The sequence below is a fragment of the Halichoerus grypus genome, chromosome 3 (genome assembly GCF_964656455.1).
Source record: "Halichoerus grypus chromosome 3, mHalGry1.hap1.1, whole genome shotgun sequence".
Classification (NCBI taxonomy): Eukaryota; Metazoa; Chordata; class Mammalia; order Carnivora; family Phocidae; genus Halichoerus; species Halichoerus grypus.
In genome coordinates, this window is record NC_135714.1 from 71,974,639 (window position 1) to 71,994,079 (window position 19,441).

Sequence of the window (19,441 nt, forward strand, 5' to 3'; positions counted from 1 at the left end):
AATAAGTGGCAGAGTTGGACTTAGAATCGAAGATGTCTCTCTCTAGAAGATGTACTCTAAATGGCTATTTTAGACTCCTAAGAAGAAATGAGCAGTGGCAAATGAAGGCAGGAAGAGAAAGAGGAAGGAGAAAATGATATACAGGGTGAGCTCGGTACTGATGATCAGAACCTGTTGTCTCTCAGGGCAGCTTTCTCTGACTCACTTTACTCCTGAGGGATACATCTCAAAGCTGGTAGGTCCCTGGAGCCCCAACTCAGTGAGAGAGCTTGGCTATGGAGATCTGCACAGGACTTTTAGATACGTTCTGCATTTTTTCTTCCATTGTTCTCACAGACTGAATTGCTAAACTTTTTTAGGACCCCTTGGGCCCCCAACCCTGCAAGCTGGCTTTGGGTAGAAACATAGTCATGTCAGCACTACCAGACTTGATAAATTCCATGTGGTCTGGTACATGATACACGGCCCCATATGGCAAGCTCTTTGTTGAAAATATAAATAGGCATGTTTTACTATAATAAAGCAAAACTCTAGGTACACTTACAGGCATGAATAAGATGGTATTTAAAAGTATTTATCTAGCATTGCTCTATATTGAATACATACAGGATGAATTTACAAATTGCTCATGTTATTAATTCTACCTAGGAGGTGGAAGATTAACTTGATGCTGATTAGGTTGCCAATACTTAATTTGCTAAGGAAAACATCTGAAATATGGCTAGGACTCCTCCTGGCCAGAGAAGGAGCAAGAAGGTCTTAAAAATTCTTTAGCATTCAGTCAGGCTAGCTTGAGAAGACAGGACTCACAGAGCAAATTAGCCTCCATCCCCGCAAGTGCCCTTCGGCCCCAGAGCATGTAGAAGAGAAGCAAGAGAATTTCCATACTCATTGAGGTATGTGAGGAAATTCTGAGAATTGAGAACCACTGTGGCCACCAGAGGGTCCCTATTTTTAGGGAGAGAAGGGACACTGTTGTGATAGTCTGGCAAGGTTTAGAGCACCAGCCTGAGTGAAGAGCAAGAGCAAGTTGGGGACAGTGTGGAAAGTGGGGAGACCATGAACTGACTGTACAAGAGAATCACTTCCTTGAGTCACACCAGCCTCCGATGCCTCAGCAGCTAATGCAGTAGGGACAGACAGCGTGCCAAGCTGCGATCAGACAAGCTGCAGCTCAAAGAGGGTCAGTAAAGATGAGAGGCCAATGCATAGATCAGATGGGTGCCCTACCACCATTTCAGGACATTATGTAAACTTCTTTCTGGATCTAGACGCCCATTCTGAGGAAAAAGAGGGAGGGGGAGAACATGTAGAGGGGCTGCTGTCCAGAACTGACATTTGGAGTTTGAATGGACGGACTGCATTTCCAAGAGACTAGGAGGTACGCAGGAAGTGATTATATTGCTTTTAATTGGCTAATGTCGATGTTCTCATTTCCCGCCTCCCCTCCCCATGCCCAGTCAAGTGAAATAAGGAACGGATGGGCAAACTGAGCTTTGTTAGAGACCACAGAAATGTCTGCCCTAACAAACTGTGACTATAAACAATAAAGCCGCTATGTGTCTAAAACAAAAGTTACTTTCCTACCAAGAATTCAGTCCGCTACATATTAGGAATAGGTGTATATGTTGCGACATTTCTCTGTTCTTACAAATTCTTTCTGCTGTTCACATTACACGATATTGATGGGGATTCTAATCAGAGGAAAGGGAGTATGAAACTAGTGGTTTGCACGTCTAAGTCAACATTTGAAAAGGTACTGATACATTTACATTATGGACATGAAAACACAAAATGCAACTGGAGGTTACTAAATAATATATTCATACAGTCATTTATTGCTACATAACAAAGCATTCAAAACGAAGTAGGTACAAATAACAATATTTACTGTCTCATGGTTTCTGTGGCTCAGGAGTTCAGAGAGGGCATCATTGCACAGCTAGCCTCTGCTCGCCATGCCTGGGGCCTCAGCAGGATGACATCACGGCAGGAGGGATGGGATCATTGAAGGCTTGACTGAAGCCCGAGGACACAAGGTGGCTCTCTCGCAGGGTGGCAAGGTGGCGCGGGCAAGTTCCTTCCCCCACAGGGCTGCCTGAGGGTCCCCAGGACATGGCAGTTGACTTGCCCCAGAGGGAATAATTCGTAGGTTCAACGAAGGAGTTGTGGTAATTTTTAGAACCTGTCTTCAGACGTGCCACAGCACCACTTTCTACGGTATTCCACTGGTCACACCGAGCAGCCTGATTCTGTGTGGGAGGAAACTACATGGGATACTGTATTAGTTATGCATTGCTTCACTATGAATTACCATCATACTCATCAGCTGAAAGCAAGCACATTTATTATATACCGTTTCTGTGGGCCAGGAATCCAGAAGCATCTTCGCGGGCTGGTTCTGGCTCACCGTCTCTCCTGAGGTTACCGTCAAGCTATCGCCTGGGGCTACAGTCTTCTGAGGTTTGACTGGGGCTGAAGAACCCGCTTCCAAGCTTCCTTGCTTGTTGGTAAGCTGCAGTTCCTTGCCTTGTGGGCCTCTCCACAGGCTGCCTGAACGTCCATGCACTGTGATAACGCAGCGGATGGCTTCCCCCCCCAGTGACTCATGTGGAAGATAGAAAGAACCCCAAAAAGCCCCCTTCCACTAATCTGGGAAGTGACACACTATACTATTTCCTATTGCTGCTTACCACAACCTTAGTGACTTAACCAGCACAAATTTATAATCCAGCATAATCTCTCCATCTCAAGATCTTTAACTCAATTCCCCCTGCAAAGTCCCTTTTGCTGCATAAGGTAACAATTCAACATTCACAGGTTTAGGATTTGGGGATTAGGATGTGGACGTACCTGGGGAACCATGACCCTGCTTACCACACATACCATCACTTCGCCATATTATACTGAGCACACAGACCAAACTCGGTACAGTGCAGGAGATGACTACTCCCGGGGGTGAATACTGGGAGCTGGAGAGCATTGGGGGCCATTTTGCAGGGTGACTACCACATTTTTATATGACTGTTATATAACTTTCTGAAGTGCTAATTACTGCTTCAAAATACAACACTGAAATAACCATGTTATACAGTTATTAGCATTTTGTTTTTATTAGATTGAGGATGGTAATGATGATAAAATAACAATAGCTGCCATTGTTTGGGGTGCCTAACTGGTGCTGGGCACTGTGCTAAGCATTTTACATAAATCTCCTTGTTATGTAACATCTTGAGATACGAGATCAATATTTTTGTCATTTATAATGATTAAAGATACAAAGAAACAGGTTCAGAGAAGCTCAAGATAAATGATTTCAATATGTTCACACAGTCAAAGTTGGTACAGAGAGTCTGAATCCAGTTTGGGCAAGTATTAGGATATGTGGGCTCCAGTCCCTCTTCGCCGCTAACTTCCCACGATCCTATGTAAGTGACTTCAGTGCTCGTGACCAAGTTTTTCTTATCGTCATTACCTGGACTTCAGATTCCTTAACTATCTGATCCTGAAAGAGTCCAGAATCACAACCATTCATGCCATTTATTATCAACCTATAGATGGCACTTTTGTATAACCAGGAGTTCAACATGAGTCTAGAAGCTCAATTTCCAAACTTACACCATGACAATTATATCCGAAAATTAAGTCCTCACATATTTAAATAGAATACCAGTGTCTTGGCTATAGCAAAGTAAAAGGAAGGAAGTAGCCACATGTAAAGATTTTCCAAGTGAATTCTTATCTAGTCATGTAACCCACCCCCTGAGACAACATAAAAAAGATCCTTTACACTGGGGCATGTCCTCAGTTTGCCAGATATTTAGAAAAGTCCATTTTTGTGCAACACCAAAGTTCTATCCAAGGGAAAGGGAGAGAATAATTTCTGGTACCCTATTTTCTTTTTCTCTTTCCTTTCTTCCTATTTATGTCTAGAGTCTTTTCCATAACAAATATTCACATCTTCTCCTTAATTGGCTGTCTTGAATAGCCCATTAGAACATGTCTGGAAAGTAATAGTAGTTTTCAGTGATCCTATTATATCCCCACACATTATCCCATCTCTAAGGTAGTACCATAGGGCTCACGATATGTAGTTGGAGGTATCCTGGAAGAATTGTTATAAAGAAAAGATGCCCAGAGTTCATTATTTCAACTTGGACACAACAAATAAAAGTGATCTGCATCATGGTAGGAAGAATGAATGCTACAGATAGAATTATTAAGCAATGTATCATCTGACCCTGGACTTCTGTGTTACTAGGAGAGGGGGTACTCCATCTGGCACATTTTAAAGTTCTAGGTGTTAAGCCCCATTGATTGTAAGAACTCTGAAGTTAGGCCCCTCTGGTTTTCAAAGCCAAATGTGATGTGGATTTGCCTCCCCAGTGCGGGTCCCCCATGCCTTGGGTTCCCGGTGTGGGGTCTGCTCCTCTCCCTGTTCTGTGTCCATGGCATCCCTCCATGGATGGTCCCTCAGGTCAGCTTGGCTTGACCATGTCTCTGCCCTTCCTAGCTTCTTCACAGTGGCCTCTTCTCTGCATTTAGCTGTGGAGAGTCTGTTCTGCTGGTCTTTAGGTCATTTTCTGGTTTATTTACACTGACGTGGGTGTCATCTAGTTGTATCTGGGGGAGGAGGTGAGCCTAAGATCTTCCTACCCCACCATCTTCCGAGGCTTTCAGGCTTCCGGCGCATTTTAAAGAAAACTTCACAGGTCATCCCTCCTCTTTACTGCCTTGAATTTTGCTGACCCACTTAGCAGATTATGGCTTTAAAGGCTGTATATTCCACTTTTGTCCAGTTGGTTCTTGTTGATTCATCACTTTCAGGCACAGATTATTTCCTTTGTACATTGTTTATTCATTCACTCAAGAAACACAGAATGAAGAATGACATTACCTACTGGTACAAAGTCAGGGCTTCAGGGATTAATTTAGCACAATTCTCTTTCCTCACAGGTTCATAACAAGGATGGCTGATTGGTGGCAGGAGTGCCATCTTTGTCCTAACCCTTCATGCTCGCGGCAACACTGGACCATCAGACTCCTTCCAGTGACTTCAGAATCCCTTGTAACATAGCACTCACATCAACTACTACCAAAAAGAGTTTTGCAGAGGACAAGGTTGGAACATTCAGACATTTATCATCTGATAGGGCCTGTCTTTGAGGAAAAAACAACAACAACAACAAAAACCCAACCCTCATCTTCAGAGACCTTGTGGCTCAATGGGAGAGTAATGCTTCCAACCCTTGAAGAGGGGGGGCTCTCAGTAAGACGAGATATAGGATGCTCACATGTAAAGGGAGCCTTAAGAACACTGAGAGAGAGGCAAACAAATATACATGGGTTCAACGCTCAACTGGTCTCATACTTAACAGGAGAAGCAAGAAAGGAAGTTAATAACTGATGGCTGCCTACAGTGTGTGAGCACTATGCTAGATTCTTTATATTATGTCACTTAATCCTCTCAAACACTGTGTGAGGTAGGTATCGATATCCCCCGACAGCTTAGGTAGCGCACTGCTGTGGCACATCGGGCAAGAGATGGGGGTGGGATTTCAGACTCAGGCTCGTGATACTCCCAAGCCGTCGGCAACTCTCTAACTTGCATTGAGTGGTCACATGAATCAGGTAAACTTTCTGGTTATAAAATGGGAGAAACCCAAATTAGGTTGGAAAAACAAAAGGTGGATAAACCACAACTACATTTGCTCAAGTACTGGAGACGCAAAGTTTCAGTGTTAATGCTTTTTCAGCTGTGTCTTTGACAAAGGAATGGGTATCCAAGATCGATCCCAGATTCTACTGGTCTCTTTCCAGCTCAGATTTACATACAAATTACTGCAGCTCTAAAAGTTTTGATTTACAGCAAATCTAATCCTTGACTAACAAGTGGCACAATTAGTATTTCTCATATGCTAAAATCTTAAGAGACAGGGTAGTTTAATGGGGCGGGAGGTGGGTGGAATCTAATGATAATTAAATCAGGTAAAATCTTCCTTAACCACTTGACAACTAAGAGAAGAACTTAAACAAATTATTTAATATGTTTGGAAAAGAAGAATAAACAGTACCTGGTGTTTCTTCCCACCCATAAAGACATTTTCTGGTTTCTTCTTTATTTAAAACTGAGGAAGGAGGAAGTTTGAGTTGACACCTAAGGGAAGGGAAAGAGAAGCCAAACATTGATTAATTTTACTTACGCCTTCAACAGACATTTATACACCTCTAATAATGGGCCAGCCACTGTGTTATCTGCTTTCCCGTGTTATTCATCTAATTCTTTCAGGAAGGCCATGGGAAAGTTATTTTTATCCTCATGTTATAAGTGAAAAAAACAGAAGGTCCAAAATGATGGTGGGCAGAAAAAAGCTGGACTCAGGATTGAAAAACCTGGGTTCTGGATCCACTTTTGTTAACCAATTTACTGTGGGACTTGGGAAGAACTTCACATTCTCTGTAAGTGGTTTTCTCTTTCAGGAAAAAAGAGACCAGAAACAACCCTGAAGGCAACATAGGTCTCTTTTTACTCTTAAATTGTGAGTTCAACACCTGCATTTGCCACTTGCTTTGGGTTTTTTCCCTTACATTTAATTCATATTCTTTTTCCCTATTTCATTTTACTATTATTATCATTGCTACTAAATTAATCTAACCTGAGTTTTTAACTAGAGGTAAGAAACCTAGGGCATTTGAGTCAGGAAAAAGTCTCATTAGGTTTGGACCAGAGTGCAAACATGTATAGGCAGCTACGGGCCTCATGTTGAGCTTTAGTGTTCCCATAGCATGATGTTCTCACTGCTGCTGATGCTAAACTTAGGGGGAACTCTGCCTCATGGAAAATTCCACATTAGTGTAGTTTAGGAAACTTCTTTTCCCCTTGGATATATTACTGGATTGATAGTAGGAAACACATGGAGAACACTTAGAGTAATTCAGAAACGGGTACTGAGAATAGCTTTAGTATTTATATATATATATGTATATATATATAATTAATATATAATTTATTTAATATATTATATATATATACACTTTATTGAGATGATTCACATACCATACAGTAACACTTTAAAAATGCATCACTCAGTGTGTTTAGTATATTCACAGTTGTGCCGTTATCGCCACTTTAATTTTAGAACATTTACATTATCACCCTCAAAACCACAGACTCATTCCTTTTTCCTGCTAGCCCCTGGCAACCACTAACTACTCTCTGTCTCTCTGGATTCACCTATTATGGACCTTTTCTGTAAATGAAATCATACATTATGTGGTTTTGAGCTGGCATAACGTTCACTTAGCATAATGTTTTCAAGGTTCACTCATACTGCAGCATGAATCAGTACTTTGCTTTTTTCTTTCTTCCTTTTTTTTTTTTTTGCAAATGGTTCCTATAATTTATTTATTTATTTAACTTCATTGATCTTTATGGCTGAATGATATTCCATTTTATGGTTATACCATATTTACATTTATCCATTCATCTATTGATGGAAATTTGGGTAGCTTTTATTTTCTAGATATCATAAATAATGTTACTACGAATGATGTGTATAGATTTTGTGTTTTGTGTGGACATACCTTTAAATTATATATGTTATATATGTATAATAGAACTTGTTACTACCAAAACTTATAAATATTAGAAATAAAATATAATATAAAAAAAGATTTTTGGAAAGATTTATATAGATTCATGGATGATAGAGTTTTAATATGTTGTAAAACCTTCAGTCTCTGATGACAGTGTCATAAAACGGAGGTACTTTATTTCTCATAAATATCTTTTGGAACTACTGTCGCAGACAAAATTAAAGGCCAGATGGGTCACTGATGATCCAATTCCACCAGATAGTTCTTATGTTTTAATAAATAGGTAAAGTGTGTACTTAATTCATTTCAAGTCAGAGACTCTTCCCTATATTTTTAAAGATTTTATTTATTTATTTGAGAGAGAGAAAGCAAGGGAGAGAGGGCGCATGTGCATGCGTGTGCACAAGTAGGCGAGACAGGCAGGGGCCAAGGGAGAGGGAGAAGCGGACTCCTCCCCCCTGAGCAGGGAGCGCCGATTGGGGAGCGGGGCAATCCCAGGATGCTGGGATCATGATTTGAGCTGAAGGCTGACACTTAACCAACTGAGCCACTCAGGTGCCCTGACTGTTCCTTATTTTTCTTTAATTAATAGCGGCTTACCTTTATTCTAGTTAACTTTTCTGGTTTCTTGTGAGAAAGAAAGCTAGGGAAAAAGAGTAGTAAGTTTGGTTGATGGGCAATACTTTACATAGTATATACTATATACTACACTAATGCTTTTATTGTGTAAACTCTATTTCATATTGTTATACTCCCAAATTGGTCTTTTATGCTATCTGGTATATAATTTTGCTAAAAACCTATAACTAAATATGACTGTATAGGGAAAAGTTATTTTGTTACCTTGGAGGATGGAGGGTCTTTCTAAATATGATTCATTATTTAGACCCATAAAATAAAAGATTCAGAAAATTAACTGCATAAAAGTAAATATGTATGGCAAAACACCACTGGCAGAATCAAAAGCTAAATGTTGGAATGAAAGAAGCAAAAACATTTGTAATTCATATTACAAAATATTAATTTCCTTAATATATACAGAACTCATAGAAATAGATAAGACAAAAAATCCAATAAAAAATGGATGAAAGATTTAAAGATAATGTTTACAGGAAAATAAATGCAAGCAGCTTTTAAGCATATGAAAATATGCTCAACTTTGTTCACTGATAATAAGAGAAATACAAATTAAACCAGAATGATACCATTTCCCACTATTAGCTTGTTACAAATTAAAAACAAAGAGATTGTTAAAAATCTGAAAGTTTGATGACACAGTGTGTACATTGATTGGAGGGCAACTTGGAGATTGTATCTAAATTGCAAATGTAATCCTTTGACCCAGGGATTCTACATTTAGCACTATAAATTTCACATATATTTGCACACATTAAAAAAGATGTACAAGATTTTTCATCACAGAATGTTTGTAAAAGCCAAAGATTGGGAATAACTTAAACGTCCCTCACCCAAACACTGGTTAACTAAATTATGGTAACTCATATAATACAATGTATGATGCTTCAAAAAAGGATGCTCAAGCCTCTTGAATTTGAAAAGAAAAAGTCTCTAAGGTAAGGTTCAGAGCACTGTGTATTGTATGTTGTCTTTTGTATAAAAAGGTAGACTTATGAGTATATGATTATATTTTCTTATTTACACCTAAAGTTTTTTTTTTTTTTAACACCTAAAGTTCTGAAAGCATAAACAAACTATTTACAGAGGTGGTTAATTGGCTGGCTGGGAGCAAGGAAGAGAGGGAGATTTTTCACTGTATATTATGTATAATACAATTTTAAAAATATATGTATATGATCCAAGAGTTAATCCAAGGTTTTCTTGTTTTCTAAGTTAATCTTACTGCAAGATGTAATCTTAACTTGAATCTTCTAGAGTTTGTGCAATCAAATGGGACAAGAGTAATAGTGTAGATATTCAGTGAGCAAGTTCCAAGATAACTGTAGATACGCCCATGGAAAATATCACTATTTATCAACTCCACTTCTCAGACTCATGTCCTGAATTTTGCAGGCAGAACTTTGATTTAAAAATTGACAGGCTTAAAAAATTGAACTAAATCCATAGCAGCTCACACATGTTGACAGAGAAAGAAGCTAGAAGCTGTCAGGGAGTTTATATGATGGTCATGTTCAGGACACAGGAGTCACAATTACATTTGACTTTGATATTTCACAAGAAACTAGGATTAGAACTCTGTCCTCAAGCCTTCAGGACCGAGCTTTCTCTCTTGCCACATTTACTATTAAATTCAGGTACAATACAACCGAAAAGAATTCAAAAGAAATAACCCTAGAAACAGAAAAATTGCTTCCTTTTTATAACAGAACATATATAACAAAAAATGGGGCAGAAAATCAGCTTTTGTTACCTTCAGAAGCCTAATAACACATTTTGGAATGACGTAGTGACACCAAATACATCGTTTTTATCTCCTCCTGCTGCCTTTGTCTCATCTAGAAATTTGTCCAGTAGGAACTCTGATATAACAAGTCCACTCTCAAACAGATGGTTTCCAACTGCTCTCTTGTTCTTGAAACTGGCAATTATTTTGTCCCTATGTGCTTGAGGCTTGGATGGGAATGATTTTTTTTTTTTCCCCGCAACCGTCAAGCACAACATGAATGAGCAGAGGCCTTCATTTACTGGAAATAGATAGAAAGAGTGGAAAGCTCTGTTGAGCATATTTCAATGTTGCCATATAAAGCAGTGTTTCTTCTTATCAGCAAGTGGTTTATAAATGTCCACAGCCCTCCAAAACAAACAGCCTGGTTTACAACAACATATTTGGTGGTGTTTTCAGTTAGTAATATTTAGTGCCCAGCTTAAAGTATTATGCTCCTGTTTTAAGCAAACTGTTTACTTAAAACTTCAAGAAGGGTCTCTAGAGCTTTAATAGCAAAGCATTACATTGGATAGCAAGGTAATGAATTTTTAAAAATTAACTTTGGTCTCCTTATGCCAAATAAAAAAAAATATATGAAATCTTGCCCGATATGATCAATCTTGCCTACTGAAAATCCTGTGTAAATACTAACCTAAAATCATGTTTCATGAACCATATTTACTTACTTACATAATCAGTCAGCAACATACAACCCTCAGGGCCCCATCCATGGTGGAAGCTGGTGAATCCTATTTGCCCTTTCTGCCCTAAGGGCAGGGGCACACTGGCACTCGGCAGACACACCCATGCAGGTGTGATAAGAAGCCAAGAGGTTTGGCAAAGAAAACAGAGTGCCTAAATGGACCAAGTGACTTTACTTCAGCTTCTGGAGTTTCTTTTCATTTCTTTCTTTTTTTAAAGTTTTATTTATTTAAGTAATCTCTACGCCCAATGTGAGGCTCGAACTCATGATCAAGAGTCGCAGGCTCTTCCTACTGAGCCAAATAGGCTCCCTGCTTCTACAATTTCAAGGCTAGAAAGACTAAGTATTTGGCTAAACAGAAAAGCCTTTAGTGCCCATGGCTCTTGAAGGCACTCTGGGATAGCTATAGAATACCAAGAGGAGAATGAGTAACTATTTTACATAGTTCTTTAATTTGACCATCTTATTCAACAAATTGTGAAATTTCAGTGACTCATATTTTAATTTCTCTCCTCTGAAAGAGAGCATTGCTGTGTGAGGAAAGGACACATTTTACTATTAAAACACTGTTTAGATGTTGGCGAGGATGCGGAGAAAGGGGAACCCTCCTACACGGTTGGTGGGAATGCAAGCTGGTGCAGCCACTCGGAAAACAGTAGGGAGGTTCCTCAAAAAGTTGAAAATAGAGCTACCCCACGACCCAGCAATTGCACTACTGGATATTTACCCCAAAGATACAAATGTAGTGATCCGAAGGGGCACCTGCACCCCAATATTTATAGCAGCAATGTCCACAAGAGCCAAACTATGGAAAGAGCCCAGGTGTCCATCGACAGATGAATGGATAAAGAAAATGTGGTATATAGATACAGTGGAATATTTCTCAGTCACACACACATACACAAAAGAAATCTTGCTATCTGCAACAATGTGGATGGAACTAGAGGATATTATGCTAAGTGAAATAAATCAGAGAAACACAATTATCATATGATCTCACTGATATATGGAATTTAAGAAACAAGGCAGAAGATCATAGGGGAAGAGAGGAAAAAATAAAACAAGATGAAATCAGAGAGGGAGACCAACCATAAGAGACTCTTAATCATAGGAAACAAACTGAGGGTTGCTGGAGGGGTGGGGGTGGAGGGATGGGGTAACTGGGTGCTGGAAATTAAGGAGGGCACGTGATGTCATATGCAACTGATGGATCACTGGGTGTTATATGCAACTGATGGATCACCCACCTCTACTCTGAAACCAATAATACATTGTATGTTAATTAATTGAATTTAAATTTAAAAATAAAATAAAAAACAAAACAAAACAAAAAAACCCCCCACTGTTTTAGTGCTAATATGTTATTTAACTACATTCCACTTAAGGCCGACTCATGTTCTGCAGTGAAAAGCTTTGGAATCAAAGAGTTTTATATTTGAATCTTACTCCCCCACATATTACCTGTGTGACCCCTGTGAGCCAAAGACACTTTGTGAGCCTTAGTTTTTCATCTATGAAATGGGCTACCCACCTCATGGAGTTATGAAGATGAAATGAGATATGTGTAAAATTGTCAGCTCATTGACTTTGGCATGGTAAGTACTTAAGGAAGCAGGTTGTGATTATTCTGAAGTATTCCAGATGTTAGTTTTAGTCCAAATTCCCAGTTGTGGGCTATTCTTTGCCAATGCTTTAGCTCTGCACTAGAGCAAGAAGACCATCTGGTGAATATTACGTGCCAATTCTGAAAGGTGAAGGAGGGGTGCTTTTAAAATAAAAATTAGAGGGCGCCTGGGTGGCTCAGTTGGTTAAGCGACTGCCTTCGGCTCAGGTCATGATCCTGGAGTCCCTGGATCGAGTCCCGCATCGGGCTCCCTGCTCGGCAGGGAGTCTGCTTCGTCCTCTGACCCTATCCCCTCTCATGTGTTCTCTCTCTCTCATTCTCTCTCTCTCAAATAAATAAATAAAATCTTTAAAAAAAAAATAAAAATAAAAATAAAATAAAATAAAAATTAGAGGTACAGGAGAAATGATCTGGCTTGTATATGATTGCTCTTGATAGGACTGACACAACGAAAGGGCACTTATCCCTAGCTTATCTAAACAGACAAATTCAATTTCTAGACCATCCCAAGGTCAAGTTCAGAAAGTCAGCAGTGGGAGGTTGAGATTGGAAGCTGCATGTGAACATCAAGAATAAATCAAGTGCACTCACCTTTCTGAAAACAGGGAGAGAAAGTACAAGAGGCCTTTGTTAATCAGACAGGAAAATCATAGCCTGAAAATGCTGACAATGACATTTCAAAAGTCTCAATTCCTTAGTAATAGGCAAGAACATGTGAAGAAGGAGAAAAAAAAAATCCCTGAAGTTATAAAAAGAAAACAAAAGGATCAAATATCTATTAGATCTGAGAACTTTATTTTGCAAGGTTACTTCAGTTCACATTTCCTAAACAGGGACACCTCTGCAGAGGGAACACGAGGCCCCACTTGTGAGGCACTGTGCTGGTAATCTGTGACTCTGACAAATGCCATCTGATTGATGGCCCCGCCCATCCCACTTAAGGCAGTCAGACACATACTGAGACAGAGAGTCCTCTAAATCCAAGCTCATTTATAAAATACCAAAGGGAATAGAACCCCTCATGCCCTCCAAATCCCCTCCCACCCTGGTGCTCTTAAGAGGTCAGAGACTCATGGAGACTGGCCTGGTGATGAGAGACTCAGGGGCCAGTAAGCATCCCAGATACACTCCAGACACAGAAGCACATAGGATCTTCCTTAACTTCAAGCAGAGCCAAGATAAGCCCCATCCCCACCCTACTTCCTCCTTGAGCAACCAACTCCTTCATTTGCTCTCTTTTCCATCTATCACCATCTCTCCACAAGACTTCTAGAGGCCTTAATAACGGAGTCCTTTGCCTAAGAAATTTCTCCTCTTTATCCACCCACCCTTTCTCCCAACCTCACTCCTTCCACCTACAATCTGAACCACAAATAATATGTCTCTCTGTCAGTCTGAAATCTGGGGAATCCAATTAAGAAATGCCACCTAAGTCCAAATTATGACTCCCCCAAGCTATGAACATAAACTCTGTTGTTCCAGTCATAATAAACCAAACTGCCATGAATCTTAAATCTTAAGAAAGAAAATCAGGTAAGTGATCAGGTAGTTGCCCAGGGAGAAATCAGTCTCTCCTTGTTACAACTGCCTTATATTTGTCATTGTTCTTTCCCACCTTTGTTTACTGCTGATGAGAGAAATTAGGAGTAGAGAAATCTCCAGGCTGAGCAAAGAAATAGGCTGCTTCCCGCATCCACTCTCCCCACCCAGTCAAGAACACTGTGTCAAGGTACAGAGGAACATGGCAGTTGGCCCAGAAATGACTGGAAACAGGGAGGCAACAACCTCAGAATCACAAAGGCTATATGGAAGAGGTGGAGTTGAGAGGGACGCAGGGAACTGGCACAGAAATGAACGTGGGTCACACAATGAGTGGGGAAAAAAATGGGTGATTGTCTCACATTAAATCTCTTTTCTTCCTTATGTTGAATTAAAAATCCCAACTAAAAGCTTGGAGGATTTATAGGCTTTAAGGAGCATATCTTTTTACCCCCTTTAATAAAACAGTATCTTAAAAGATGAATAGGACTGCAAATGAATTTTTTTTTTTAATCAAGGAGGATACATTAAAAAGCAGGAAACAGTGTAAACATAAGTGTTTTTATCTAGTCATTGAAAATGTTTCAGCAAGCATGAATAAAGTGACCTTTAAGCTCCCATAATATAGCCAAAATAGATCATTTCAGCAAAGGAGGGAGTCTGAGTTCCACACGGATCACAAAAGGATCTTAGAAATAGATACAGTTGTATCCACTCATAATACAAATTGCTGTATGAATTGAGAGGCACCATACCCAAAGGTGCCATGGGATTCTAGAACAAAGCTTGAGCTTGGATGGTTCTGGCTTTGTATTTCCATGACTTTGAGAGAGTTCTTGAGCCTCTCTGGGCCTTGGATCCTCATCAATAAAAGGAGGAGTTTGGCTTAGATTGTGTCAAGTTCTGTCCTGCTCTCAAGTTATTTCGCTGTCAAGATTTAGAGCGAGAATATTGTAAAAACACAGTCAGCCTAAAAAGTCTGGGCATTTTTTCCTGTCCCTCATACTTCCTTAAGGGGTTCGTTGTCCCCTGTCTTAATGATTAGTTGCAAAGCGCTTTAGCAAAGTTGTTACACTGTGGGCTCTGGGCACAGCCAGACCGGGGGTAGGTTTCCTCTCTGTCACTCACTGGCAAGGTGACAATGAACAAGGGATTGTGCTTCTGTGAACCTGTTGCCTCACCAGTTAAGTGTAGCACTTACCCCATAGGTCTGATAGAAATGAGATGGCATCAGTCACATAAAGAGCTTAGCACAGCACCTGACACGCAGGGAGCACACAAGTGATATATTAGAAATTGTATGGTGCATCTATAATATGCAAATTGTGGGAGAGAGTCAGCATAACAGAACTGGTGAGTCCATGGGCTCTGGACTCTGGGGCCAAATTTCCTAGGTTCGAATTCTCCTCTGTCATATCTTAGCCACGAGGGCTTGGGCAGATTACTTAAATCCTCAATTTCCTCATTTGTAAACTGGGGATCATGATGGCAGATTTATCAAGTTGGGTTGTTGTGAGGTATAAATGAATTCATATGAACACTTAGAACAATGTCTAGCTCGGGGGAGATGCTATTAACTAAAATACTCAGATCACCTTTTGATTAAAGGCTGATGCCCAGAACGTACTTAAACAAACACTTTTTTTTTTTTTTAAATTAGCAGCTTCAGGTGTAATTACTTGGATTTACTTTGGGCATCTCCTGTTTAAAACCTTTCAAGTAAGTATTTGTCTTCTAGAGGGCAATTGAATACCATCAGAATTATGGGTGGGAGCAATGGTGTAGCCTGAGAAAGTTCTTTCTCTAATTGAGTCGCTCTAAATTCCTGGCTGGCAAATTGTATCTCTCTTTAGTATGCACTTTTCCAGCATGACAGTAGAAACTATGAGATGAAATTAGCTGCCTGTGTGTTACTAAAATAATAAATAAAATATTATATCAAATTTTGTAGCATTTCACATAGAGTCTTTGGGTCAGGGCTTTGAACTGTCTTTTCCCTTTTGCATCTCTTCAGAGAGGCTCTTGAGTTTCCACTTAACCTGAAAACGCACATGACTCACACAAGCCAACAGAGCTTTAAGCCTCATTATCTGATCCTGTTTTATGGTTGAGTTAGAACAGTAAGTCAGCTCTATTTGGTACAAGGTAAGGCTTTGGGGGAAGAACATTAAATTCAAGTATCACTGACAAGTGAAATCATTTTAACAGCGGTGATTTCAGGAGATGGAGATTCATAATATGATTAAAAAGTCAAAAGTCTTTTGTGATAAACTTACTTGAATGCACTCATCTAACGTTGTAGAAAGTGATGTCAGACTTGTACAAAATAATTTCCAGTTAATGGACAGTGAAATGATGAGGCATTATTTCTTAAATTGCAGGAGTATCCTAAAAACTTCTCCTTTGTGTCCCAGGAAGCAGATTTTACTCTGATGGTAATGTGTGAAAATTCACTTTGCTAATGTATACTCTCCATGTGTTTTCAGAAGGGAATAGTGTCAATAATAATCAGTTACTTTGATCTTGAAGGTCCCTTTCATCTGTATGATTCTGACTCTGATTTATTGAACACCCACATTTGTGTAAGGCACTTTACCCAATGATGGCTTTTATGCCAAATGTGGAAACAGGCTCCAGAATCTCCCCAGAGATCTTCCTTCACACAAGAATGCATACTCTCTCCAATCCCTTTATTATGAAGCTGCTACATTTGAAATAAAAATTTATTGAAATACTCACTGCCAATCCTTTTAACATTCACAGATTTTGGGAAAGTCTCTCTTGCTATATTTGTATCCACTTTATTATCAACCATCTAAAATTAAGAGGGTCTTGACATCTTGCAAACTATCAGATACAGGAAGTAGCTTGATGGTTATTTTCAGAAATATGAAAAGCATTATGCTTGGTACTCAATAGATATTCACTGAACAGTATTTGAATAATTAATGAGTAAATTAAAGATTTGTAGATCTAGAGAATATATTTAGGTGTAATAAAAGAAAAAAATTACTGGAATATATCAAAAGTACCATTTGAGATACTATAGGAGGAACATTCACAGTTAACGGTTGCCAGGAAAGAAACTCTTCGAACTGAGCACATTTTAGTGAAAAGAGTGTAATTAAGGTACAAGCTAATTCTGCATAAGTAGATAGAGAGTGTCAAAAGTGAAAGTAGCTGCTTTTGCTTTACAGATAAAATAAATGGGAGATTTTCATATTAACTTTGTATCTTTCACATATAAATCTTTGGATTCAATGTTTTGGAAAAGAAACATAATTCTGCTTTATCTTTAGAGAACAACTTAATTTTTTACTCATTTGCAATGCCCATGATACTGTACATTCTGGGCTTCAAGGTGCATTGACCATGTTTGAATGATACTTGCTCAACGGAGGAAAAAATTCTAGGACTACTTCAAGAACCTTTTCATTTCTATTGATCAGCTATCTGAGTGAAAAAGATAACCATGAAAATAGAAATTCCAGTGTTGCTTTCCTAGGATCTCACTGCAGTCCTGTGGTCTATAATGGTGCTCCGAGGACACAGTGTGGCCTAGGGGAAAGAATAGGAGCATTGGCAGCAGATATAATACCTGGAATTCCGGCCAAGCCATTTTCGAGCAGGCCTTAGACATATTACTTAACCGTCTTGGGCCTGCATTTCTGTATTTGTGAAATGGGAATAATTTTTATGCCATTGGATACACACAATGCCTAACATTTTTTTTTTTTAACTGAAGTATAGTTGACACACAATGTTACCTTCATGTCAGGTGTACAACACAGAGATTCGACAAGTCTATCCATTATGCTCTGCTCACCACGGGTGTAACCACCATGGGTCACCCTACAATGTTAGGAAAATACCACTGACTATATTCCTAAGGCAGAAAGATTTTTAGATTTTTTTATTTTGAAATAATTTGGACTTTTAGAGAAGTTGCAAAGTAGTACAAAGAGTTATTATGTAAGTAGGTTTTTAGCAAGTTTAATTTCCTTCTCTTTGTACGCAATGTAAATTTGGTTTATGTGTTCTTATTTCAAAAACAAAGGAAGAGCTTCAAATCTTTCCTTCCCTTTGATTTGGCCTCCCTGGTAATCAAATATTTACATATTTTTTTCAATAGACTTTACTTTTTAGAGCAGTTTTAGGTTGACAGCAAAATTGAGTAGAAAGTATGGGACATTCCCATTATACCCCCTGTTCCCACACAGGTACATTTGTTACACTGGATGAATCTATATTGACACATCGTTATCACCCAAAGTCCATAGTTTATATCAGGATTCACTCCTGGTATTGTACATTCTGTGGGTTTTCACAGGCATTCACCATTATAGTATCATGCAGAGTAGTTTCATTGCCCTAAAAAACCTCTGTGCTCCACCTATTTATCCCACCCACCCACTCCGTACCCCCTGGCAACCACTGAACTTTTTACTGTCTCCATAGTTTTGCCTTTTCAGAATACCATACAGCTACGATCACACAGTATGTAGCCTTTTCAGATTGGCTTTTTTCATTTATTAAGACACATTTAAGTTTTCTCCATTTATTTTTATGGGTTTTCATTTCTCTTTAGCTCTGAAAATTATTCTCTTGTATGGATATACAATAGTTTATTTATCCATTCACCTACCAAAGGACATCTTGGTTGCTTCCAATTTTTGGCAATTATGAATAAAGCTGCTATAAACATCCAAGTGCAAGCTTTTTAGAGATAAATATTTTCAACTCATCTGGGTAAATACCAAGGAGAGCGCTTGCTGGATCATATGGTAAGAGAACGTTTAGTTTTGTAAGAATGTGCCAAAATGTCTTCCAAAGTGGCTGTACCATTTCATATTTCTACAAGCATTGGATGAGGATTCCAGTTGCTCTACATCCTTACCTGCATTTGGTGTTGTCAGTGTTTTGGATTTTCAACACTAATAGGTGGGTAGTGGTGTCTCACTGTTGTTTCAAACATATATTGTTTAAGTGCTTGAACTCTTTGGGAGGTTAGAGTTAAAGTCTTTCTCTAGGAGGCACTTGTATAAGTCAATGAATCAAATTGATAAATTAAGAGGAGATTGAAGTTTCACTTTATGATACTCAACAGTCACTTGAATACCAGCTTCTGCTGGCCAAGAAAACCAGGTCCACAGTGAATATCAACAACTGCCTCCTTCCACCAAAACTTCAGCCCAGTGTTTTAGAGTTAAGCTTAGCTACTTAATATCAGATGGACTAGTTGCTTTCAGTTAAGAACAATGTCATTCAGGGGGGTATATGCTTTACTCTGTAGGGACAGTCATGTCTACTTAGTGAATAATGGTGGCATAACTGTCTATCCATCCAGAAGAAAGTAAAATTGGACTTACATGTACAAAAGTAAACACTAAATCAACTAAATGCTAAATGCTAAAAATGTTTAAAAATGCTTAAATGCTAAAAAAATAAGAAAATAAAGATCTTATAATTTATAAGATAATCATTATCTTATAATTATATGCATAATCCAGAGGTTGAAAAAGAATTTGAAATTTAAAATAGGAAATCAAACATATAGGACTATATAATAATAATT